Here is a 20,703-nt window from a genome sequence, read left to right as displayed (position 1 = left end):
CGCTGTTGCTAACGACAGCGCATAAAAACAGGTGCTTGTCCGTCCGTAGTGTGGTTATATTAAATATAAGAGAAGGAGAGAACTTTAAGACATTAATATAACCACTGCAGTGACCATCAGAACGATGAAAAAATATCGTAAACAGTTTATTTTGCGACACCACGAAACAAACGATAGCGTAAAATGAAACAATAGACGTTTTTATATCATCATCTGATATATATCGTTATATCAAACAGCCCTACTTGTTTGTTTTCTCTGGCTAGTTGCTTTTTTCTCGGGGTATCTGGGGAGTCTCAAATATTAATAAGCATAAACAGTCCATGAATGTGAAAATAAAGTGGAATAGCAGCTTGAGGTGTGAAACTTTTGTTCATTGTCATTTTGTTTATTTTGCGTTTGTTCTAAAAGAAGCACTGAGTAGCACCAGAGCCAACGCCGAGCTGTGAAAATGAGAGAATATGCATGTCTGCAGTGGCTAGTCTGGAAGGCTAGCTATTGCATTAGCATAATAACTAATTAGATACAATTACAGTCTATTACACGTTGTTCCATTGAGGTTTTATTCACATGCTAATCAGGGTACTGTGTTTCAGCATGTACCGACATTAATAGCTGTAAATAATTAGATTTTGATAATAGAATATTTCCATAACAGATTATTTTATGGAATACAACTTTCCATGTGCGTTATAATAACATCATGTGTTTTTTTTATCAATGTGTATCAAATTAAAGAAGTACATTTACTGTGCCATGAAAAAGGATTTAGCCCTTCCTGATTTCTTCTTCTTTGAGCTGACTATGGGTTGCCACAATACATCATCTGCTTCTGCCCTGTCCCATCTTTCCTCTGCATTTCCTCCTTCACTACATCCACAAAGCTCATCTGAGTCCCTCCTCTTCTCCTCCTGCCAGGCAGCTCCATATTCAGCATCCTGTATCTGATATATCCACCATCCCTCCCCTGCACATGTCCAAAGCATCTCAGCCTTACCTCCAAACTGCTCACCCTGAGCGGTTTCTCTGATGTACTCATTTCTAAATCTGTCCATTCTTCTCACTGCCAATGAAAATCTGAGCATCTCCACCTCGGCCTGCTGTCTTTATGTCAGCAACACAGTCTCCAAAGTACACATCGCAGCAGGTCTCAGCACCATCTTGCAAACCTTCGTATTCACTCTGCTGCCATCCTTCAGTCACAAATAAACCTCTGACACTCATCTCCACCTTGCTCACACTCTTCCTGTCCTCTATTGTGCACAGTCTGTTACTTTAGACAGTTGTCCTAAGGTGTACAAACTCATCCACCCACTCTGTCTCTACTCCTTACAGCTTCACCTGTCTCACTTTTATTTACTCCTGTAGTCTGTCTTGCTTTTACTGACTTTCATTCTTCTTCTCTCCAGATCATACCCCATCCTCTCCAGGCTCTTTTCCACCTGCTTTCTACTCTCACTGATCACAATGTTGTCTGCTATCATAGTCCACAGAGAGCCTTGCCTGACCTCATCAGTCAGCCTGTCCATCACCACTGCAAGTAAGAAGGGGCTCACAGCCGATCCCTGATGTGATCCCACCGCCTTGAATCCATCAGTCACTCCTACCGCACGCCTCACCAGTGTATCCGTCCTGCCCCACCTTCACATACTTCTCTGCCAATCATGCAGTACCACACTTCCTGTCTTGGCACCCTATCATACGCTTTCTGTTGATCCACAAATACACAGTGCAGCTCCTTCTGTCCACTGTCCTCTGTCCTAGACACCCGATACCTCTGAAGGCATGCCACCTGGACCAACCACCTTCTAATCCTCTGCACTTCCTCGCTGACTGTCCTTTTTTTTTTTTTTTTTTTTACTTATTAATTTTTTTAAGAAAAGGGGATTTTAAAAACCCCCATTGATGAGTGCTGACAAGATGAAACATTATTTGCATTTCTTGATATCATGCAGAAATATATGAAAGTTGAAAGAAATGTTTGTCTATGCTTCTTATTGCTGAGCCTGTAACCTTAGTCTGTTTGCACCATCTAAGCACAGCCAGCGATTGTTTCAAAGCCGCTACACTGACATTTACCTTGCAGATAAATAAAAGCTCAGTGAGATGTCATGCTCCTTTGCTTCCATATCCCTGTGAGTGAGTAAGAACCGACAGCTTTACGTCGTCACGTGTCGTAGTTTCCCTTAAAACGTTTGTGCTCATCAGACTCATCGTGCCATATTTTTCTGCGCTTGGACGAGTTGTGACTGAGGCGCCAAATGCTTTGACAACACAACAAACAGCCCAGCTCATTTAAAAAAAAAAAAACATTCAGCAGCATGAAGAATTAATGAAGCAGATCTGGGTATCCAGTGTCTTTGAGCGATGCCTGCTCATCTGTTCCAGGCCTTGTTTACAAAACCATAAAATGCTGCGGGGTAGATCTGGATACTGGCTTAAAGCCCAGATGATACGGGTGAAGTGCACCACAAGAAAAGCCTTGTTCCCATCTAAGGGTAAGGCCCCCAACCCTAAAAGAAAAGAAAAAATCACTGTCATGAGAACTGTCCTCCTTTTAGCTTTTGCATCTCTTTTTTTTTTTTTTTTAAACTTATTTTTCCTTTTCCTTAAGCTATCAGAGAGAATATGTCATCAGGCTGCAGTCAACCTTTGATTGTTGATATTGATGCCTTTTCTGGTTACATCTGTCCAGCTGTGATTGGACAGTTGCTTGGACAGTATCAAACTCGGCTGAGTTGTCACGTTAAACAAAGACGTATTGCTGTGCTGTTGTTAAAGACGCATTCATAGGTGGAAAAGACAACACACAGAGTAGTGAAGCTAATAAGTCAGACATCGTAAGTGGGTCATTGGCTGTTTGAAAACACTGACGCTTCACTGCTCGGTCCTGAATAGGATTTTTCAGAGTTGGCTTGTGAGAGATTGGACATGACAAGAGACAGAGAAGCTGCCCTGTTTCATGAACAGTTCCCTGGGCTTGCTGAGAAAAGTCATCGAACACATTGACATAGATGCATTGGATGGAAGTAGAAGATTTGATTTGCTTTGATGTTTCAGATATCGCCCTCTAATGTAGCTCAGTATCAAAAAGACCTCAGTAATGTTATGTAAAGCTGCCTAACTGAAGATTTTTCTCAGGGCACCTTATCTGTGACAGCAAGTTAATCAGTCACTGAATTAATGACAGCAGCTGTATCAGCAGTGCTATCACTGCAGTTTTCCATTGTATTATACAGTACATTATACTGACTCTGTAATCAGAGTAATGTCTGTGACTGTTCCTGTTTGCCATCAGCTCTAAAAATGATAAACAAAACAGAAAATGGTGTCTGAGAATGGAAAGGGATATGATCTTCATCTGGATTTTAAATACAATTTTTATGGATTTTATGGCAGCAGATTAGCAGTTAGTTGAACTCTGCATAAATGGAGATCATGGTGTGGAGGTTTTGGGTTTGGTTTCTTGATGAGTTAAGTGAAGGTGAAAAAGTTTTTATTGGTGCTTCCATTTTGAAACAGTGCTGGTATTTGCTTACGAAACTGCCATGTCCATTAAACTGAGCTTCAGGTCAAAGCACATTAAGGTGACCATTTAAGGACTCTGTTGTTTGCTAATGACTCTGGATTCTTACCTATCAAAGTGCAATTATTTTTAAAAGAGCTCATCGTCTTTGAACTTTTCCCAAATGATTCAGTCAATTGCACCCTTCCATATAGCACTACCAGGTCATTTCTGCAAATGCCATGGGAAACTGCTTCAGGGTTGGTGAGAGGTATAAACCCAGCCAGTAACGTGTCAAGAGCCCTAAACTAAAGTCCCATCTACATATGAAGAGATTTTCTTGTTGTGCATTGCTTTGTAGCTGAAACTTGGGCAGTTGTAGACATTGCAGGGGGAAGCTGTGTTGGTAGGTAGCTCACTTCATTTGCTTGCATCAACAGTGAGAGGAGCTTAACTCTGTAACCACTTAGATCGTCTCACTAATGATTATTGTGCCATTCCATCATCTCTGGTATTCAATTCAATTCAATGCAGTTTTATTCATACAGCTCCAAATCACAACAACAGTCGCCTCAAGGTGCTTTATATTGTAAGGTAGACCCTACAATAATACATACAGAGAAAAACCCAACAATCATATGACCCCCTATGAGCAAGCACTTTGGTGACAGCGGGAAAGAAAAACTCCCTTTTAACAGGAAGAAACCTCCAGCAGAACCAGGCTCAGGGAGGGGCGGGGCCATCTGCTGCGACTGCTGGGGTGAGAGAAGGAAGACAGGATGAAGACATGCTGTGGAAGACTGAGATTATTGTTTCAGTTTCTGTAGTCACAATGTCTCCTGCTTATTTCCATCATCCACTCGGAGCTAAGCATGTTTCTCTATACAGAGTAAGAGCGGAGTCATTCTGTTTCATAACAGCAGCAAGAACAAAATTGGCCGGTGTGCACGATTCAAGAATCTGATAGTTTGTTTTTTTGTTCAGGGTAAGAAAGGGTAAGTTAAGGTTATATTTTTCCTTTTTATGTTTCTTTTTAAATGATGGCTTAACCAGGAGCAGCGAGCTTTCATAGTGACACTGCTTTGACACCTTGTGTGACTTCAATGAGCTTCCTGTGGAGAGAATGCTTCACCGAGCGCAGAACAAGGAAAATAAAATGGATTTCAGTGTGGCTTGATCCGTTCGGAAAATGGGAACAGATCTGATGAGCGATCGTTCTAAAAGCGCTTTCATCATGGCTCGACGTGAGACTTTTTGTGGCTGTTTTTTCCCCTCGGCTGTGTGAGTGTCAGAGTGACACTTAAGAAGCAGACAGAGATGAAGTGCTCCCACCCTACAAAGTGCAGTCTCATTATCTCGGGCATGTCAAAAAGCCGCCTCTTTCTGAGGGCTTCTAACTGTTCCCTTTATGCATTTTTTTTCTTCACACCAAAGCGACGGCACTTTAAAAACCCATTTAAAGCAAAAAATGTTCCACAAACGAGACTGATGTGGCACCCGCTCCTTGCCATTATTTATGCTGTGGAGAGAAAATGACTGGCTGAGTGGAACTCAGCCTTGGCTCTCGAGAGGATCACAGCCACGTTCCACTTGGTAAATTACAGAAGGGCATATTTGCATTTAATAAAACGTCATTGATGTTGCCTCAGAGCTAAATGAGATAACTTTTCGTACACGCCTTAACCCCTTAAGCCCAAAGCTACCTGGAAAGGTCATCCCAGCATTCAGCCGGGAAGTATGAGGTCTGAACAGGTCAATGGATATGAGAAATGAATCAGTACTGGTAGTAGCAGTTGTAGTATAAAGGTGAGTGAGCAACCCTTTAAAGTAGTACAGCTTTAGTTCATACTTACCCTTTTTGTAATTTCCTTGTATGTCTGGATCAAATTTTTATACCACTTTAAAGCACAAAAACAATATATTTTTTCGACAATAACACAGAATTGTGGATGTTGCTTTGTTACCACCTAGCACCTAGTGTTGTTGTAGGTGATGTGCAACCTTTCATGCATATTGTATTTCCTCATGGCTGTGGCCTCTTTCAGCAGTAAAGGGACCCTGACACAGAGCAAAAATGTTCAGGAATGGTTTTAGGAGCAGAGCAACGAGTTTGAGGTGTTGACTTCACTTCCAAATTCCCAGATCTCAATCCAACTGAGCATCTTTTCACTTTCCAAAAGAAAAATTCCAGTCTACAAAGAAACAATATTTGGTAGATGGTCATAATATGTTTGTTTTTTGTCTTCATCCACATCTGGAAGCTTTGTAGGATTTGCATGTGCAAGCTAACGTGTGTGTGTGTTGCACATTTGGGAGAATTATTTTGCCTTTGAGCGTTTGGAAAGGAGAGCTGTATGTTATTCCCCTTTTGGCAGCTTGAGCTCTGTTTTCAAATAGTTGCTACAGTGGGGCAAAAAAGTATTTAGTCAGCCACCGATTGTGCAAGTTCCCCCACTTAAAATGATGACAGAGGTCAGTAATTTGCACCAGAGGTACACTTCAACTGTGAGAGACAGAATGTGAAAGAAAAATCCATGAATCCACATGGTAGGATTTGTAAAGAATTTATTCGTAAATCAGGGTGGAAAATAAGTATTTGGTCACCTCAAACAAGGAAAATCTCTGGCTCTCACAGACCTGTAACGTCTTCTGTAAGAAGCTTTTCTGTCCCCCACTCGTTACCTGTATGAATGGCACCTGTTTGAACTCATCATCTGTATAAAAGACACCTGTCCACAGCCTCAAACAGTCAGACTCCAAACTCCGCCATGGCCAAGACCAAAGAGCTTTCGAAGGACACCAGGAAAAGTATTGTAGACCTGCACCAGACTGGGAAGAGTGAATCTACAATAGGCAAGCAGCTTGGTGTGAAAAAAATCAACTGTGGGAGCAATCATCAGAAAATGGAAGACATACAAGACCACTGATAATCTCCCTCGATCTGGGGCTCCACGCAAGATCTCATCCCGTGGGGTCAAAATGATCATGAGAACGGTGAGCAAAGATCCCAGAACCACACCTGGTGAATGACCTGCAGAGAGCTGGGACCAAAGTAACAAAGGTCACCATCAGTAACACACTACAACGGCAGGGAATCAAATCCCGCAGTGCCAGACGTGTTCCGCTGCTGAAGCCAGTGCATGTCCAGGCCCGTCTGAAGTTTGCCAGAGAGCACATGGATGATACAGCAGAGGATTGGGAGAATGTCATGTGGTCAGATGAAACCAAAGTAGAACTTTTTGGTATAAACTCAACTCGTCGTGTTTGGAGGAAGAAGAATACTGAGTTGCATCCCAAGAACACCATACCTACTGTGAAGCATGGGGGTGGAAACATCATGCTATGGGGCTGTTTTTCTGCCAAGGGGACAGGACGACTGATCCGTGTTAAGGACAGAATGAATGGGGCCATGTATCGTGAGATTTTGAGCCAAAACCTCCTTCCATCAGTGAGAACTTTGAAGATGAAACGAGGCTGGGTCTTCCAACATGACAATGATCCAAAACACACCGCCCGGGCAACAAAGGAGTGGCTCCGTAAGAAGCATTTGAAAGTCCTGGAGTGGCCTAGCCAGTCTCCAGACCTCAACCCCATAGAAAATCTGTGGCGGGAGTTGAAAGTCCGTGTTGCTCGGCGACAGCCCCAAAACATCACTGCTCTCGAGAAGATCTGCATGGAGGAATGGGCCAAAATACCAGCTACTGTGTGTGCAAACCTGGTAAAGACCTATAGTAAATGTTTGACCTCTGTTATTGCCAACAAAGGTTATGTTACAAAGTATTGAGTTGTATTTTTGTTATTGACCAAATACTTATTTTCCACCCTGATTTACGAATAAATTCTTTACAAATCCTACCATGTGGATTCATGGATTTTTTTTTCACATTCTGTCTCTCACAGTTGAAGTGTACCTCTGGTGCAAATTACTGACCTCTGTCATCATTTTAGGTGGGGGAACTTGCACAATCGGTGGCTGACTAAATACTTTTTTGCCCCACTGTATGCAACCATTAGAAGAACCTCTCCAGCTAATTCATATACATTTTATATCTATGTCCACTCTATTTTCCCCCTCGTCCTCCTCATCCTTACCTCTGTTTCTTGTTCCAGGCATGTACTGCTTGTTTTCTTCTTGTTCCCGTTAGGAGGGCCAAATGATCCGCCCATCCTTTGGCTCTCCTGCCTCTCCTCCTTTCTCATCTTTCTGCCTGGCGGCTCTGCTCTCTGTTTTGATCTGGATGCTGGTGAAGCATCCAGTATCATACACACTACACTCAGTTTGACGAGGGGCCCAGTGTCAGTATATGTGTATAATGGTGTGGAGCACACACATCTGTGTGTGGCTGTCCCCTTACTGTACGCGTGTATGTTTGTCCTGCTTTGGGCTGCTTGTATAACTATTCTGTTCTAATGGAGGCACAGATGGAGAAAGCTACGTGAAACCAGCTTTCTGTCTGCATGAAAACTCGTCACTCAGCAAATATTGACCTCTGACTCTGGTTCAGAATGTAAGCAACGAATTGTCATTACAGTCTAAGCAAATAATGGAGTTTGAGTCTATGCAAGGTTACGTTATCAGTGATTATTAGTTCAGTAATCCTTTTGTACACTCCATGTATAAATCTGTCCATGACAGAAATTACACAATACATCGCTGCACTGTTAGAAATGACAAGTCTAGCAGGTTACACTACCTTCCAAAAGTATTTGGACAGTTTTTGAAAGAAGTTGTTGTTGTTGTTATTATAAAAAACACAGCTTATCTGGGCATCAGTTTTCACATTTCTAATAATGTTGTTGAAATGGAAACTTTACTGACTTCTCATAATTCCTCAGAAATGTAGCTTCCTGTTATGAGATATGCTCAGTTGGTGGTGAGGTGCTGTGTACCTTTCTGAATTCAACCCCAACACTCCTACCTATGAGTTGTTTCCTCCTTATTTTCAATGGGCTTCCCCCAGAAGTCACCTTGAGGAAAAACTACCTCCGTTGTCAGGCGGCACATGGAGAGATGGGTTTCACGTTAGAGAGAAAAAATGGCAAGGAAAGATAAACCCCCACGTATAAGCTTAAAAACACTACAAAAGACCAAGGATAAAGGAGGATTAGAACTGCCTAACTTTCAGCACTACTTCTTAGCCAACAGGCTTCAGTTTATCCCAAGATGGCTAAAACATACCCTCTTAGATGAACCTTGGCTAGATGTAGAACAAGCACTTTGCAATAATCTAGAGATCTCAGACCTACCATTTATCAGCTCAAACATCCAACGACATGAATGCTTTAAAAGCATCAACATCAGCTCTTCTCTGACAGCATGGTGGGAGTTTCTAAAATTGACGGCGTCTTCATTAATCCCATGCAAACGTACACCTATCTGGAACAACCCTGACATATTACAAAACAATAATATGATAAACTTTCCAGATTGGAGTGGTAAAGGAATCAAATATTTAGAACATATACTAGAAGGAACAGAATTTATTTCATTTGACGGACTAGTTACACAATATGGGATCAACAAGAAAAGATTTTTAGAATATCAACAAATTAAATCCATAGTAAAAAAGAAATTTAAACCAGGTCAAGTTGAACTACAAACACCACCAAGTGTGGTTCAATTTCTTACTCTTAAAACCCCCAAATTACTATCCAAAATATACAGAACACTTTCTAAAACAGATGAATCAATATCACTTCCTATTGCAAAATGGGAAGCGGATTTATCAGTTAACTTAGACCTAAACTTCTGGTCTCAGACTTGCTTAAAAACCTTTCATCTAATCAGAAATCCCAGTCTTCAATTAATTCAATACAAAATATTACATAGAGTGCACTATACAGGTCATCGGATGTTCAAGATGGGCTTTACGTCTACCAACAACTGCTCACACTGCCAAACCAATTCACCGGACAATTATATCCACGCTCTTTGGTTCTGTCCACCAGTTCAGAAGTTTTGGCGCGAGATATGTGAAGACTTATCGAAGTGTCTGAAATGTAACATTCCAACTTCCCCCTTAGTGTGTTTGTTGGGCAGCTTAGATAATGTCACTTCAGAAAAGAATATCGCCCATATGGTTTTCACTGCCCTATGCATAGCCAAGAAAACAGTCCTCATGAACTGGAAAAATAATTTCTAGAATTAAGATTATTTTTATCTATTAGATTACATTAGTCTTGATACAGCCTCTGCCACCACATCAGATCATCCATCACCTAGTGGGGGTGGGGGGTCATAGTTTGGTCCCACCTTCGCTGTTGTGATTGGTGTGGGGGTAGGGACAGGCTTGGGGCGTCGGGGGGTTCCCAGGAGCATCTTCCTTGGGGGACTCAACCCGGGGTTGCGGTTAGGGCTGCACGATTTTGCATAAAATGAGAATCACGGTTTTTTTGCTTAGAATTGAGATCACGATTCTCTCACGATTTTCTTTTCCAGTATAAATATTTATTGCACTTATTAACTGCACATCAACTTCGTAACAGTTGAGACTGAACATAAAAACAATAAATAAACATAAAAACAACAAATGTCTCACGTTTTGTCGTTGCCGCAAAATGTTGTACTGCTTGAAATTCCGTCTCCACCGTTGCTCGACGCTGCGTGTATAGAGCAGGTAGTGCAACAATAGAAAAATAGTTGCGGGACGGCACTGTGTAGCGTTTGTCTAGGGTGTTGATCATTTTCCTAAATCCCTCGTTTTGCACAGTGTTGATGGGAGCCATATCTTTGGTCAGGTGATAAGTGATAGCCTCCGTAATTTCTTTGTGCCTGTGGGAGTTCGACGGGTATAGGGAAGCGCTGTATAAGGTTCCCGTTATTGATGTTTGGGTGGTTGACTGGGACGGATTTTCTCCTGTCACTTTCTCGTCATCCCTGACGTGCTCTCCGTTGTTTTTTCCCTGCTAATTTTAGCATCACACGGCACAGCTTCTGTATCACGTGGTATAAGGCTCCGCCCTTGTCATTTGTTGAGCAGGAAGAGTGAGCGCTTGTTTTCATGCAGATTACGTCCCGGATCAAAATGCAGTACAATAGTCGTCGTCTTTTTTTCTTTTTCTTTTTTTTTAAAAATTGTTGTCATTTGGAAATGAGATCGCACATAAGTATGAATCGAGATCGCGATTTTCTAACAATTAATCGTGCAGCCCTAGTTGCGGTCATGGCCCTTTAAGGGCTCTGTTGGCTCTTAGGTGACGGTTTCCTCGTGGCTGCGTGCAGCGGGGCTAGGGGAGGATCTGTGCTGACGGACGTGGGTTACTGACCTGGTAGCCTGGCTGCCCCTGGGTGGGTCCTGGATGGGCGTGGGGTTCAGGGGGTGCTCAGTCTCTGGGCTGGGGCCCTGGGTGGGCCTTGGGGGCTTGGGTCCTGGTTGGTGTGTCGCCAGGGTTGTGGGCGGGTGGGTGTATGGGGACCCAGCCCTGGCGCAGGGTGCCGCCAGTGCATCGAGCCACCTGGGGGGCTCTTCAACTGGTGGGGGAGATTGTCACATCTTGCAGGAGGTCTCCTCTCTTCAGGAACTCTCTGCAGGAGTGGGAGATATAGGAGAGGTGGAGGAAGATCTCAGCCTGGGCGTCTGTTGTCTTGTGTAGTCTGGAAGATGAGTGGATGACGGGGTGGGTGCAGTTTTCTCTGTGGTGGGTTCGGGTGGGCTGTCCCGGGCTCTGTGAGTCTGGGCGGCGCTGCTAAACTGGGCCCCGGTCCGAATGGGCCTGGGCCCCCTTTCGCTGGCGGGTTGCAGAGTGTGGGGGTGCCCACTGGGGTCAGCGGGGGAGCTGGCCCCAGGGAGGGGTCACTTGCCTCTCCCTTCCCTCCCCATCTCCAGCTGCCTCCCTCTTTCCGCTCCACCACAATCACCCACACATGCAGGGCCTTGGAGTAAAGGTGTGTCACCAGGGTGCAGGGGAGGCATCCAAATTCAAATTCAAATTTTATTTGTCACGTACACAGTTATACACAGTACGATATGCAGTGAAATGCTTAGACAACTGCTCGTGACCTAAAGAAAAAAAGAAAGGAAATAAATATGAAAATTAAAAAGGGTAAATTTAACAAGGAAGGAATAAGATAAAATATATAAATTAAAGTTGAAAATAAAATAACTGTACAACAAAATACACAGTATAGAAATATATAAGAATGTATGAAGAAATATAAATATATATATACACAATAACAGCAGCTGTACAAGTATTAACTGGAAATGAAGAATATAATGTCCAGTGTTGTGCAATCCACATTATTTAGTGTCTTGTGCAGTGCAAATATGCTTAAAGTGATTTAAGTGATGAAGTGAAAACAATGTCCAGAATGTCCAGTGTGTGTTTAAGAACTGTATGTGTGGGTCAGTACTGTGTGGTGGTGTGATTGAGAGACCGTATCGCCTGCGGGAAGAAGCTCCTCCTCAGTCTCTCTGTGTTGGTCTTCAGGGAGCGGAATCGCTTTCACCAGTTCTCCAGATTCCTAATCTCCTTCAGGTAGGCCGTCTCGTTGTTATCAGAGATCAGGCCCACCACGACGGTGTCGTCAGCAACTTGATGATGGTGGTGGAGCTGGTAGTGGCCACACAGTCATATGTGTACAAAGAGTACAGCAGGGGGCTCAGAACACACCCCTGGGGGGCTCCAGTGCTGAGAGTGGTGGAGGCTGAGACATGTCCGCCCATCCTTACTGCCTGTGGTCTGCCAGTTAGGAAGTTGGAGATCCACAGACACATAGATGAGCTGAGTCCCAGATGCTCCAGCTTGGTGGTGAGTGTGGAGGGAATTATGGTGTTAAATGCAGAGCTGTAGTCTATGAAGAGCATTTTAACATAATTCCCCCTTCTAGTGTCCAAGTGAGTGAGTGATGTGTGGAGGAGATGAGAGATGGCATCGTCTGTGGAACGATTTGGATGGTAAGCAAACTGTAGTGGGTCCAGTGTGTCTGGTAGTGAAGAAATGATGAAGTCTCTGACCAGGCGTTCAAAACACTTCATCACTACTGAGGTGAGGGCTACAGGGCGGTAGTCATTGAGAGAAGCAGGGTGGGGTTTCTTCGGGACAGGAACAATGATGGACTCTTTGAAGCATGTGGGGATCACCGACTGAGATAAAGAGATGTTGAATATCTCAGTGAACACAGGAGCTAGCTGGTATGCGCAGTCTCTGAGGATACGACCTGGGATGCCGTCTGGTCCTGCTGCTTTCCTGGTGTTCACTCTCTTGAAGGCTCTCCTTACTTCATGCTCGGAGATGACGAGCACGTTTCCGGTGCTGGCAGTATCTTCCTGTCTGCAGCCGTTAGCGCCGCTAACACTAGCATTGTTGGAGACCTTAGCTGCAGCCTCGAAGTGAGCATAGAAAGTGTTCAGCTCGTCTGCCAGAGTCACGGCCGCGTTCGTCATACCGGTTGTTGGTGCTTTATAGTCCGTTATTGTCCTTAGTCCCCGCCACAGGCTCCTAGAGTCACTCTGTTGGAGTTGTGACTCTAGTTTCCTCCCGTAGCGCTGCTTCGCCTCTTTCACCGCCTTCCGCACGTTATATGACGCGGCTTTGTACGGGTCCATGTCCCCCGTCGTGAGTCCCGTGTTGTAGGCAGCGGTGCGGGATCTCAGAGTGTCGCGGATGGTTTTATCCACCCACGGCTTCTGGTTGGGAAACATTGTGATAGTCTTTGTCTCCACGGTATCATCCGCTAGTTTCCCGATGAATCCCACAACCGCTTCTGTAAACACGTTGACGTCATCATCGGAGCTGTTTCTGAACATGTCCCAGTCTACGTCGTCGAGTGCGTCCTGTAACGCGGCCACCGATTGATCCGTCCCGCACGCGACCTTCCTCTGAACCGGAACTTCCTGTTTCAGCCTTTGTTTGTATTTTGGCATGAGGAAGATGGTGGCGTGATCGGATTTGCCAAACGGAGGGCGAGATTGTGCCTTGTAGCCGTCCTTGACCGTAGTGTAGCAGTGGTCCAGTGTCCTTTCACCTCTGGTGGGGCAGGTGATGTGTTGATAAAAGTTCGGCGCTGCGCGTTTGAGGTTGGCGCTATTAAAGTCCCCCGTTACAATAAGCGCCGCGTCCGCTTGTGGTGGAATATAAACGACACTTATAATGACCGATGTAAACTCTCGAGGTAGATAAAAAGGACGACACATGATGGACAGTAGTTCCAGATTTGGTGTGCAGGAGCGTGTGAGAGGAACAACGTTCGCACTGTTGCACCAATTGTTGTTCACCATTAAACACACGCCGCCTCCCCTAGACTTCCCCGAGTCCCGTGTCCCGTCCATGCGGTGAACGGAGAAGAACTCGGCTGGCTGGATGGCGTGGTCCGGCACCGCTGGGTTCAGCCATGTCTCGGTGAAGCAGAGGAGATTGCAGTCCCGAATTAGACCAAAATACTCAATTTTGCTCTGCAGGGGCCTGACATCCACTCACGAGGATACGTAGGCAGAGCAGTGGGCTTTTTCTAGGCTCCAAATCCGCCCACATCCAAAACTGTAAGAGTCGTGAGAAAGACTCAAATACAGTGTGAGCTTATCACCGACTGCTGCCAGATAGTGAGACGAAAGAGGTGTGCTGACTCTGCCACAGTGACACTCTGAGCAGTAGAAGTGTAACTCTGTGACAGTCAGTCGATGGCTTGAGGAAAAGCTTCTCTTGTTCTGTTTGCCATAATCTGTATTTCTATACAAAGTAGTTACAGTTTTGGTGATGTGGCCTGTTGTTTACTGAAACAAAAGGATTTCACCCTGAAAGCCCCTTAACCGTTTCTGCTGGGTACTGTAGCTTTTAGCAAATATTAGTCAAGAGAATAAGAATAGTATATCTGGGGCTCACTCTAAGTCCACAATAGTTCTTGATGCTAAATAAGAGACAGGAACTCACTGAAGACAAAGGGGAATCTCTCCCTCTGAAACATAAATCTACTTCATTTCATCAGCTGTCTTTTTCTTTCACAATCAGTCTAGCAGACGCTGAGATATTAACCCATTTACCCTGCATTATTTTGCTGTAAAAAATTTAGTGCCGTTTGTACTGTACATCTGTCAGTGTAACTGTTGCTGGAAGGAAGCCATTTTTCCTCCTTTGTACAGAATGACTCATCAGCTCGCTCTTCCCTCACGCCTGCTTTTGCCTCCTTCCGTCTTTACAGGATTAATCTTGGTGTCTCTTTCATTTCATGTTTCCTGCTGCTGGGTAATTAAGCCTTCTGCAGTAATGTGAGCAAAAGCAGAGGTTGTTTTTTAAACGCTCTCTTCCATCATGAGAGTAGAGCGTACCAGCGATGGACCATGAACCATGGCAAAACTAGTTCATGGTGGTTTCCAAGTTGATGTGCTGAGGCACACAGCAAGTCCACATGTGCCTCAGTATTTTTGTGTTGACACAACTTATCATTAAACCTGCACAAATCACATTCATCTCCATTTTCTTATGCTTTTCCAATTCAGGGTTATGGGAGTCTGGAGTCCAGTAACAATTGTGGGTAATTTACAATCACCAGTTAACCTAAACCCATTAACTGCATGTCTGTGGCAGCAAATGTTGGCAGCAAATTTTTATTTTTTTTATTTTTATTGTATTTATTTATTTATTTATTTTTAATTCCTATTTATTCTATTTATCCCCTTCGTATATTTTATTTATATTGTCTCTGTATTTATATATATATATATATATATATATATATATATATATATATATATATATATATATATATATATATATATATATATATATATATATATATATATATACATTCTGTAACTTCTGTCGGTGCTGTGCTTTTTTGGAAATCGAATTTCCCAGAGGAACCCACCCGAGGGATTAATAAAGTTCTATCTTATCTTATCTTATCTTATGTTGAGTCATCTTTTAGTTTTAGTTAGAATTTCAGCATTTGACTAAATATTGTAGGATTATTGTAGACTAAATCTGAGTGGATTCAATTAACTGTAAGAGTTTGTGAGTGGGAGTTGCTCCACCATTTTACCAGGTGTTTTATTTTTCGTGACATCAAATACGAAATGTGTTGTGCGTTTGTCTGACTCTTCTCTTCCTGTGTTGACGTTTGGTTGTGTTTTTATGAGAAACAAGAAGCATCAGAACAATTGTACCGTTTCCTCCGCGCAGATCAGCGGGCGTCTAACCTCGCCGTTCTGCTCGGCTCACTTCCAAACGTGCACCGCTTTTCTACACAGATCTAATCGCACCATAAATTTTTGTTTTTATTCACTGATGAAAGTGCCAATACATTTCATCATAGTTTCTGTTCTGTTATTTCTTTAGTTGTCATCTCGTTCTTGTCAGGGTGAAAAATGGTCATTGATGAAAACTGTGGGTCAACAAAATTAACACCGGTCTCTGGACTGTGGGAGGAAGTTGGAGTCCCCAGTGAGACCCTGTGTGGAAGAACATGCAAACTGCACACTGATAGGCCCAACCACATCATGGATTTGAACCCACGACCTTCCTGGTGTGAACCAACAGTATTAATACCATGAGTGTTATGCTTGGTACAGATGCTACAAATATGCAATCAAAAATATCTTCAGTATATCTAAAGAAGACTTGGTGCTGTTGCATGTTGCAGGCTATTTCCTGTCAGTACATGAAAAGGTCACGAAAAACAAATCTGTTTCCCAAATTTCTTAGCAGTAGATTTGAGATGGAAGTATATCTCGTGTTTGCCTACACCTTGGTAAGATGTAGCAAGAGGTGCATTTGACCTCAAAACCTAGTAAAGTTGTTTTTAATGCCTGAACCTAGCCAAGCAATGCAGCTTACATTAATAATGCACTGAGAGTGATTACAAATGCAGGGTGAAACTCAGCGATGTGTATGACTCAAACTTAAAAATCTGGTTTGGGGGGTGAAATGAGCCCCTCTGAAATCTTTCTTTCTTTGATCTCTGTAGAAGCTGCTGATAGTGGAGGTTGATGCTCTCGCTGTCCTCAGTTTGCAGAGGAAGTAGAGTCCCTGACTGTTGGGCTTTGCTGACCAGAAGAGATGTGCACACCCAGGAACTTGGTGCTGCTTACCCTCCACAACAGCACCGTTCATTCAATTCAATACTTTATTGTCCAACGAGGGGAAGTTAGCGAGAGAAAAGAAAGAAGGGGGGGAAAAAAAAAAAAGAAATTTATGATTTTATTTATTTACATCAGTGGATCCATGCTGGACAGACAAACTCACTGAGGGACACAGATAAACATCCAGATGTTTCTGTGTGTTTCTGTGTTCAGAAGCAAGATAGGGACTGTGTTTATTTCAGGAACTGCTGTGAGATCGCATTGTTTCTGCAGACATAAATGCACAGGGCACACCTTTACATATTTGAAAACCACTAATATAGAAATTTTTATACATGAGAGGAACCTGCTGGAGGCTGGAGCTTTTCTGTGTGGGGTTTCCTTCTGTGTAGGTATCTGAATATACAACGCTCTTTAATTGGTTTATTTTATGTGAACAAGAGCCTTGAAAAATATAAAGGTAATACAAATACTACTAAACAATTAAAGGCTGTCATTTTAATCTGTGTGCTGCTATCTTTAAGCTAACATGTGTGATCCAGCTACAGTCTGATGGAGGACCCTCAATAGAAAAAATAAAATGAGGCTCGACTTTCACATTTTCTCTGGAGAGAAGAGGTGATATGTGTCTTTAGCATGAAGTTGACTTGCATGAGTCTAAATGAGCCAGATAGTCACACAATGAGATGTGTGTCTGACAGAGAACCCGAGGCCAGCTCGCACAGATGGAGGGAGATTAACAGGGTGTGTGTGTGTGTGTGTGTGTGTGTGTGTGTGTGCATTTAAATGGGGGTGCCTATAATAGACTTTCCACCCAGTAGCTGCTTTGCATACTAAATAAGTCCTGTAGCTCTAGCAGATGCAAAATGACCTCCATGCATTTGTTGGTTATGAGCTCTATCGACACTACAGAGAAGCGCTGACGTGTAAGGAAGCACGTCATTGCATACTGCTGCTTTGGTTTTTTTCTGCTGTGCATGAATCACTGTTCTTGTTTAACATGTCTGACATGAACAAATGTATGTAAATGCAGCCAGTGTTGAAGCGTCTTGATTATGCTTGAGAGCGTTTCCGTGAAGTACTCTGCCACTCCCAGCGCGCCTTCCTGCTGTACAAGCAACTCAGGGGTTTACACAGGGCCACCGACACAAACTGACAATGAAGTGCTTATCTGGATTATGGGTTGGAGTTATGGAGTGTAGCCTACTGTACCTTTACCTCATTGTATTGTGAGCTATACTGGTAACACCTCCTCCCCCACACTTTGGCTGAAAGGTAACTGTAGCACCCACATGGAGCTCTTCAAGCTCACAACTGGATACGCTCCACAGGCACGTAGCAGGGTTATCATAGTTGACTAAAACTAGATGTGAGAAAACATTCAGACGTTTGGAAAAAAAAGTACAACTAACTAACTAAAAATAGAAATATAGAGGAAATCTGTTACTTTGGTTAAACTATTATTATACATTTTACGTCACCGAGTCGGTGACAGATGTGTTTGAGACTCTGGATGTCTACAAGACTGAGCCAGCTTCTTTCAAATAGAGTAGTAATACCTGTGCTGATTTTCCTGTAGGCCCTTCACACAGTAACAATTAAATGGACTGGTTCTTATATAGTGCTTTTCGACTCTCACTGAGCACAAAGACGATTTTATACAACTTGTCTCATTCACACAAATGTCGAACTGCCAAACTTCCAATTAGTAGATGATCTGCTCTACCTCCTGAGATACTGCCACCCCTAAAAAGATCAATTTAAAAAGACAAATATAAACTCTGAAACGATTAAAACGAAGCTAAAACGAAACCTTTTGAAACAATAAAAACTAAACTGACAGAAGAATGAATTAAAAACAAATGAAATAAAATTAAAAACTCATTAGAAATGACAAAACTATAGAACCTCCAAACAGACTGAGTCAGAAACACTGCCTTTACACTGGGATTCTTTATTTGAAAAAGTAACTAAGCAACTGATTGCACGACTTGCATAACCAGCCCTGTGGCCACACTCATTGTAATGCACGCAGACTTGCAGAGGATGGTGCGATATTACACTTCAGCTAGAATCAAATGAAAGCATCCAGCAGTGCTAAATTGCATGTGAGCCACTCTTGACCTCTTTAAGACCCCAGAATCTGCTAATGGGCCTTTCTGCCTATTGCCACAGTAACTTCTGACAAAAAGATTTGCTCTGTTTGTTGCTCTAAGAATCAAGCTCAATGCACAGCCGAACAAGAGCCAAAACAAATATTTATCGATCTGAATAGTTGTTGCCAAATCTTAACATGAGAGAATATTAATTTGGCAAAAAGCAAATTGTAGCAAATAAGAGTCCTGACCTTTGATGGTGATCTTTCTCTAATTTGTAATTTAAAAAAGTGTTCTTTTTTTAAAATCCATTTGACTTAAAGCACTTTGCAAAAAAAAATTCTTAGAAATGGTCAAAAATGATGGCTGGGTCAACAAAATGTGACTTTAACATCTGAGTCTAGTTTTTCATTTTATACATTGGGTGACATCACTGCTGTGATCTTTCCCAAGAAGATTCTTCACCTGTACAGACCTAATCCTCAACCATAGCAGCAGCTCATGGGTTGCCCCGATAATCTGTCTAATCCCTGGTCACACAGGCCTAGCACTGCTGGTCTTTGAGTAAAGAGTTTGCTCAAGGTTGATTGCAGCTGCTAGCATGAAATTGGTTGCAAGGAGGTATACAGGTCTGTCCCAAAACCCTCCCTGCAATTGCTTTGGTCAGTAGCTGGTTGCTGAGGTTGCCCGCCTTGCAAACTGGTCTCTAAGCTGCAGTGAACCTGAAGACCGTTTGCCTTCAAAGTAAAAGTTTAGTTTTATGAAAAGCGCAGGCGACTGTGGAAATTTGTCTCCTTCCTCCGTCCACATGGTTTTTGAACAGTTACAACTAGCTGATTGTGTACACTCTCACCTCTGTCAGACTGCTTTTAAATGCTCTTCAGCCTGCAGCACTTCCCTCTTTTGTATCTGCTCAAGGCATCTATTGAAACTGTGACCTCATGCAAATACTTGCGTATTGTGATTGATGATAATCTTTCCATTAAGCCACACATTGAGCACCTGTTAAGGAAACTTGAAGTTGGGCCTCTTTTTCTGAAATCTATTGTTTCTCTTTCACCGCAGGAAAAAGGCTTGTTGCTACCACTTTTTTACCCGTCCTAGATTACGGTGATATAATTTACACGAACACCTTTGCTCATTCTCACCATCTTTCGGACTCTGTTTATCACGGGACACTTTATGATTTATGACTGGTTGTAAACCTTTAACACATCACTGTACTTTATATTTTCTGGCTGGCCCTCGTTGGCCTTATGCAGGATGATTCACTGGTATAATCTATAAATCTATTTGTGATTTACTCCCTGCTTATATATCAGATTACATGTTACATAAACATCTTAGTCATAGTCTGCAGTCTCTTCATTACATTCATCGTTCCATCAGTTTGTACAGAACTTGGAAAACAGGATTCTCCTTTTCTGCTCCATGTTCATGGAAAACATTACAGAAGGATTTGCAGCTCTCAGCTGATTTCACTTGCAGATGTAAAAGACGTTCAAATGACCCTGTAAAATCATCACTAGGAACGTATTCCTGTTTCTGAAATGACTGTGTAAACATTAGACTCTTCTTTTTTTTTTATATTTCCTATTTAATTGCTGTTGTATTTTTGTTGTCATTTAATACGTTTGTCTCTCTTGTAAATGAGACATCGAGTCTAAATGGGGCTACCTGTATAAACAAAGGTAAAATAAAAACCAATTTTGTCATCTAAACTCTGGTAATTTTAGTCTTGTTAATTAAATAAAATATCATAAGATTCTTGTAGACTAAATCACAAGTTGATTCATTTGACTAAAATTTAAGGTTTGTTGTGTTTTTACCGGTAAAAGTTGCTCCATGTGGTTTATACAGAGTCGTATTGTTCTTGGCATCAAATGCAAAATGTGTCCAAGTGTTTTTACTTAACCTCCTAGGACTGCCGTCCACATATGGGGACATGACATTTTGGGTTGTCTAGACCACAAACTAAATTTTGCTCTTTCAAATGAGCCATATGGCTCAAAGGGGCACAGTTGTTGTTTCACAGTTGTTGTTTTTGTGCTCAGGAAAAATTCTGCTGTGTTCAGACACCAAATAT

General features: G+C 42.6%; 1 protein-coding gene across 2 annotated transcripts in view; it reads left to right on the top strand.

Moving 5' to 3' along the window:
• LOC146710630 (thyroid hormone receptor alpha) overlaps positions 1 to 20,703 on the top strand; it is a 112,930-nt gene that overhangs the window by 22,592 nt on the left and 69,635 nt on the right. The gene's annotated exons all lie outside the window — the stretch shown is intronic.

This window comes from Copadichromis virginalis, linkage group LG4 (genome assembly GCF_057382275.1).
Source record: "Copadichromis virginalis isolate Kocher_CV1m ecotype Utaka linkage group LG4, C_Virginalis_male_GT1.1, whole genome shotgun sequence".
NCBI classification, from domain to species: domain Eukaryota; kingdom Metazoa; phylum Chordata; class Actinopteri; order Cichliformes; family Cichlidae; genus Copadichromis; species Copadichromis virginalis.
Note: the sequence above shows the minus strand (reverse complement) of the source record. Positions and strands in the feature narration are given on the sequence as shown.